This window comes from Vigna unguiculata, chromosome 6, assembly GCF_037176805.1.
Source record: "Vigna unguiculata cultivar grain cowpea cultivar isolate G323 ecotype 2 chromosome 6, ASM3717680v1, whole genome shotgun sequence".
Classification (NCBI taxonomy): Eukaryota; Viridiplantae; Streptophyta; class Magnoliopsida; order Fabales; family Fabaceae; genus Vigna; species Vigna unguiculata.
This window is the reverse complement of record NC_140797.1, coordinates 7,563,086-7,570,289: the sequence shown is the minus strand read 5'-3', so window position 1 is coordinate 7,570,289 and position 7,204 is coordinate 7,563,086. Positions and strand designations below refer to the sequence as shown.

At 35.4% G+C, this 7,204-nt stretch overlaps 1 pseudogene; it reads left to right on the top strand.

Moving 5' to 3' along the window:
- Positions 1 to 3,465: 3,465 nt before the first annotated feature.
- LOC114188327 (uncharacterized) lies at positions 3,466 to 6,851 on the top strand (annotated as a pseudogene).
- Positions 6,852 to 7,204: the final 353 nt, after the last annotated feature.

The following is a 7,204-nucleotide window of genomic DNA, read 5'->3' as shown; positions in this document are numbered from 1 at the left end:
ACTTCCAAAGTTTGCCTAACTTTATATTTATGACATTGAAAATGAAGTTCAAAATAGAATGAAATCTTTAAGGTACATGAATGTTTCTTATATTCAATGTAAATCAAATAGAACAATTGGTTATTTAACCAGTTAACCTTTGCAGGAATCAACATAGCATTGATTCAGAAATTGTCAGCAAAATAAAGATGATGCTAGACGAATTCAATGTTCATGCAAAATGTTTTAGAATGATAAGACACAAATATAGAGACCAACCATTTGATGACTTGAAATTCAGACTTATTGCGGATAGGACAAAAGATGGAAGGATATATAATGTCCCCAATGTTTCAGAAGTTGTAGCCCTTATAGTTGGTGATGTAGACATTGCTTCAAGGAGAGACATCATAATGGAAAAGCAGTCTGGCAAGTTGCAAAGAATAAATGAATTACAGACTAGCTATTTAGGATTTCAATATCCTTTACTCTTCCCATATGGGGAGGATAATTATAGACATGGTGTCAACCATCGTCAGAAACCAAGATTCAACAACAAAAGGAACAGACTCACAATTAGGGAGTGGTTTTGTTTTAGATTACAAACGAGAAAATATGAAGCACAAACTTTGCTTAGATCTAGACGACTTTTTCAACAATTCATAGTTGATGGATATACAATGATGGAGGGATGAGTTCAAATTTTTGCCCTCATTTAATCTTTAAATTTGGGGTTTTAATAGAGTTTTTGTGCTTAAGGATTGATTTAATTAGGATTTGTGATTATTGGATTTATTGAGTACGTTTGGTAAAAATGGCGTAAAAATTGATTTTAGTTGTATAAAATATTATTGGATATTATAACGTTTGTTAATGCAATTGAAGTTTAATTTGGGTCATTAAATGTGAGGATTTGAAATATTCAAAGTTACAAAATAAGTTCAAAATCAACAAATTCTGGAAAAGAATAAATCAGGAGCTAAATGCACCCTCAGTTCTAATTTACACACTCCCCCTACAAGTGGACCACAAAAACTTGTTCTGTACCCCCAGTTTTTACTGAGTTGCACCTCTCCTACCATTTAAACTCCACTCAACCTGATTATGCCATGTGGCAATCCCCACCTTTCAAATCAGGCCTACCATAAGCTGACACATGTCATAATCCTCCACTCACCAAATTGACCAATCAGATATTGCCACGTCACCATCTCTCAAAATGAAACCCTAACCCTAATTTTCATCATCTCTTTCCATCACCATGGCAGCCGCCACCCTAGCCGCCGCCGCCGCCAATCTCACCGGGAGCCATGGAACCTACACTAGCCACCGCAACTCCACCATCATCCTCGTGCAGTTCACGCTCAACCTCGCTTGGAGCTGCAGTAGCGCATTCATCTCCTTCCTGCCGGCCACCATTCACGTTCTAGCACCTCCATTGCGTTCCACGATGCCTGCACCTGCGAGACTCGTACCAGCAGCGCGCCATTCAATCCACGGCAGCCACGATAACCACTAGCAGCACCACCATCTCCGTGCACAGTCGTAGCAGCCACAACAGCGGAAGTGTATCACCGTTCCAGCCACCGAATGCAGAACCAGTGTCCACTACGTCTTCGCGAACGAACCTGAATCGCGTCACCATTTCTGCATTCGAATCCACCATTACCGCAACACCAGCAGAACAGCGGTATCATCCTTCATTACACTAGCTGCAGCACGTCCACCAGATCTATACTACGCCCGAACATTTGTGTCGCAACCATCACTGCAACGTTCACTCACGCTCGCTGGAGAAGAACCAGTAGCAGCAACCATGGCAGCCATGCCTCTGACTTGCAACGCGAAACAGTAGTCCGTCACCACTCCTGCAACCTCACGGACCAGCACACGCAGCAACAGCGGAAGAGATTCACGATCGACCATCGCGCCTTCGCCGGAGAAGAAGACCTTGTCGGAAAACGGCAATAGCAGCCGTCACGCGCGGGAGGAAGGTGGAGCAAACCCTAATTCTGGAGAGAGAGTCTATGCGCCATATGTCAGCATCTGATAGGGCAGTCAAACTGGTCAACTGGTCAAACACTGGTCAATTGGTCAAAGTCAGCAATCAATTCTTGTCAAAACTGCAAAAAGGTCAAATAAGAGGGACAGAATTGGAAATTGGACAGGAATTGAGTTGTCAATTAATTAAATAAAGATAAAATATTTTAGCAACCGAAAGATAAAGTCCAAGTCCAATTGAAGCCTATATAAAGAGGCCTAAGGGAGCAGAAGAAGGGAACTTACACATTTAGCAACTCTCTGGTTTTGGAGATACCATCATCCACCACATATCTCATTCTTCCTTTTCTTTTATTTTTCTTTCCTTCATCATATTATCATGTATTCCATCCAAGCCATGGAGGGATAAGCTTTTAGGGTTGATTCACTATAATTTCTGAATTGGATTCTGAGGTTAGATGAATTAATTTATTTGTTCTTTTGATTCTTGTTGAGATTTATTTTTTATCTATGTCTTTTTCTTAATCTAGTTAAAGCAATGATTTTTACATTATAGCAAGTTAGCATAATGTTAAATCTAAAGAACATAACAATCATATGAGTCTACGAGTTTTTGAATTTTAATTAAGAAGTTACTTTGATTAATTTTTAGAAACTTTCATATGATTGCATGAGTTTTTGCTAATAATTGAGAAGTTAATTTGTTTAGATGTAGAAACTTAGATTAGAATTAATCAAGAAGTTACTTTGATTAATTAACTTTTTACTACATATAAGGTCTAAAAGAATAGACATGATTAGGACTAGTAATGTTTAATTGAGAAGTTACTTTGGTTAAATTTACTAGGACTAATCTACAAAGTTCTTACTTTTAATTGAGAAGTTACTTTGGTTTAAAGTGAGGACGTCAACAAATTAATTAAGAAGTGACATTGATTAATTTGAAATCTTAAACAAGGAATCAATAACAATAATCTTTAGAAAATCAATGGTGAATCCTATTTTGAAAGAGCAGTGGAATTGACCTATTTACTATTATTTTGTTTACGATCTTTTATTTGCTTGTCATTTATTCTTTGCATATCAAAATCCCATATTTTTATAGTTACTAGTTTTAATCGCATTTTTATAAGAATCAAATATTTGAGATCAATTCCGTATTCGTTGTGAGACGACTCAGGGCTATCTTAACCCTAACTAGTTTGTTCACTACTAACTTGGCAATACTGAAGTTGCTAAAGTTAAGTAGTGGTAATTTGATCGCCTAACGACAGCGATATCATAGAGTATGAAAGATTGTCATTCATTAAATATAATCAATCGAAGTTAAGGGTTGATAAATACAATAACCTCTGTCAGGCCTCCACCAGCTCACAAACTCAAGGATCACAACAAGGAAAGAGGGTTGTTCTTCCTTCAGCTTTTATTGGTAGCCGCAGATTCATGAACCAACTATATTTTGATGGAATGACTATTTGTAGTTATATGGGATTCCCAGACCTTTTTATAACTTTTACATGTAATCCTATATGGCCAGAAATAATCAAAGTACTTGCTAAGCTAAAGCTATCTCCAATAGACCGTCCTGATATAGTGTCAAGGGTCTTCAAGATTAAGTTTGAACAACTTTTGACAGACTTAACTAAGAATCATCTACTAGGCAAAACTATTGCATGTAAGTCATCCCTTTTTGTAATCATCATTCTTTAATATGGTTTTCTATCAAATCTGTTATGATTGTTTTCTTTGTGAATAAATGTCTTCTACTTCATTTGCAGTCATGTATACCATAGAATTTCAGAAAGGTGGTCTACCTCATGCACACCTACTAATTTTTTTGCATCCCAATAGCAAATACCTATCTCCTGATCATATTGATAAGGTAATATCTGCAGAAATCCCTTGTCCAATAAATAATCCTGAATTGCATAAATGTGTACAAGATTAAATGATTCATAGACCTTGTGGAATGTCAAACAAATCTCTACCTTGCATGAAAAACGGAAAATGCTCATGCCTATTTCCAAAAAAATTTCAAAGGACAACTACCATATCAGAATATGGTTTTCCTCATTATCGTAGAAGGAACGATTCATTAACAGTAACCAAGAACGGACTTTGTCTTGACAATCGTTATGTGGTTCCTTACAATCCACAGTTGTTGTGGAAGTACCAAGCACATATAAATGTTGAATGGTGTAATCGTAGCACTTCCATCAAGTACTTATTCAAATATATCAACAAGGGTTACGACAGAATAACGGCTGCTATAGTTCTAGAGCAAAATGAATTCTTTTTGAACAAAGAACCAATAGATGAAATCAAGCAATATCTTTATTGGAGATATGTATCTCCTTGTGAAGTATGTTGGAGAATATTTTCGTTTCCAATCCATAGACGAAATCCAATAGTAGAAAGATTGTTTTTCCATCTTCCCAGAGAACAGGCAGTATATTTTAAGGATGATGACGTGATTGATGATATCATGGGAAAAGCAACAGTTTCGGAATCAATGTTTATAGGTTGGATGAAATGTAATAAGAAATACGCAGAAGCTAGGGAATTAACATATGCTGAGTTTGTTTCTAAGTTTGTACATGTCAAGAAAGATAGATGTTGGAAACCAAGGAAAATGGGGAATACTATTGGAAGACTGATTTGGGTTCCTCAAAGTACTGGTGAAGTATTTTATCTTAGAAGAATGGTAACCCATGTTAGAGGACCAACATCCTACATTGATATCAGAACAATTAACAATGTAGTATATTCTACATTTAGAGAAGCTTGCTTAGCTTTGGGAATATTAGCAAATGATACAAAATATGTTGAAGCTATAAAAGAAGCAAAGGATTGGGGTTCCGGACATTATTTAAGAAAATTATTTGTCACTATCATGTTGTCAAATAGTGTTAATCGACCAGAAGAGCTATGGAACAAGACATGGGAGTGGTTAGCAGATGGAATTATCTACCGAGAGAGAAATATAGTAGGAATTCTAGGTTAGCTCCAATAAATTGTATTCATAAATATATACTGCAAAATTATATGTCTTAAATGTTTTTGTGTTCAGAACTAAATCTTACTCCAAAAGTACTCCAAAACCTAACCTTGATTGAGATTGAGAAGATCTTAGAATCTAATAGAAGCAATTTAAAATTCTTCCCAACAATGCCATACCCACATGGTTTCGTTACCCAAAATTGTGGAAATAGATTGGTATATGCAGAACTTGACTATAACACTGCTGACCAATGAGATTTATTCCAATCAAATTTCAAATCCATGACAAGTTAAGTATTATTATCGTTTTTTGTACTTGACTATTAAATCGAATTACATTATGCAATCAGTTTGAATAACCATTCAATTACAGGTGAACAAAAAAATATTTTTGAAAAGATCAAGCAAGCAGTTGTTAATAAACAAGGAGGTGTATTCTTTTTGTATGGGTATGGTGGAACTGAGAAAACGTTTATGTGGAAAACACTATCAGCAGTAGTGCATTCCGAAGGTAAAATTGTACTCACAGTATTTTCAAGTGGAATAGCTTACCTACTATTGCCAGGGGGAAGGACAACACATTCTAAATTCAAGATACCAGTACCAACACTAGAACATTCCATTTGTAACATTTCACAAGGATCTTAAGCGTTAGAGTTGTTAAAGAAAGCAGAACTGATTATTTGGGAGGAAGCTCCTATGACACACAAATTTTGTTTTGAAGCTCTGGATAGAACTCTAAATGACATAATGAACGGTATTACAAAACAGAGTTCAGTTTTTTTAGGAAAAGTCATAATATTTGGAGGAGACTTTAGGCAAATATTACCTGTTATACCAGGAGGGTCTAGATCAGATATTGTCAACGCCATAATTAATTCATCCTATATATGGGATCACTGTGAAGTTTTAAAACTAACAAAAAACATGTGTATGTTACAAGAAGGCCTACAATCAACTACTGTAGCAGAGATTCAAGAATTCTCAGATTGGATTGTTCAAATTGGTGATGGTAAGTTACAAGAACCTAATGACGGTTTAGTTGAAATTGAAATACCTCGAGAATTCCTAATTTCAGAGTTCAATGATCCTATACAAGCAATTGTGTTTGTCATTTACCCAAATTTGATACAAAAGCATACTGACGAGTCCTATCTACAGTGTAGGGCAATATTGACAAGTAGGATTGAGACAGTCAATGAAATCAATCAATACATGTTATCACTAATTCCAGGTATATCAATCTACACCCTCAAACTGATATGATTATAATTTGGAAATTTACTATGACTAATATTATTACTAATACAGGGGAAGAAAAGGAGTATCTTAGCTGCGATTCAATTGATGAAACTAAATCTGCTTCAAACGATAGCTACAACACTATAACTTCTGAATTCCTAAATTCTCTCTCTACGTCTGGCCTTCCTAACCATAGAATCAAATTGAAGATTGGAGCACCAATAATGCTTTTGAGGAACTTGGATCAAGCAGAAGGTTTGTGCAATGGGAGCAGATTAATAATAACAAGACTTGCAAACCATGTTATTGGAGCTAAGATGATTACATGTAATAAAGATGATCAAGACATTGATATTCCACGAATGTCAATGTCCCCTTCACAATCCCCATGGCCATTTAAGCTAATCAGAAAATAATTTTCTATCATGCTATCATATGCAATGACAATAAACAGATTTCAAGGTCAATCACTACGTTTTGTTAGATTGTATTTGCCGACACCAGTATTTAGTCACGATCAGCTATACGTTGCAGTCTCTCGAGTTCAAAGTAAATCTAGGTTAAAAATCCTAATCCATGATAAGGACAACAAACCTTCGAATACAACAACCAATGTTATTAATTACTAAACATTTTGTACAAGACTTCCAAACAACTGATTAGCAAAAGATATATTATTGCATTCCGATTTCATACAAAGAAGTTCGATCTATTATTTAAGTTTACAGGTCATACCAAAATACATTACCAAAGATGCAAAAGAATTCTTACTTTTCGAGATAGACAGAACCATTGTAATAAGCTTATGAAGCTCTACCCATGATAAAACCTGGAAATCCCAATTGCAAACAATGATGCATGACTCTTCGCAAGATTAACTGCAAAAATGAAAAATCTTCAATAAATTTCGAAATAAAACATCTAGATGCGTCTAATATGGTTTAGAGAATTATTGATTAGTATGAGATTAAAAAAACAATTA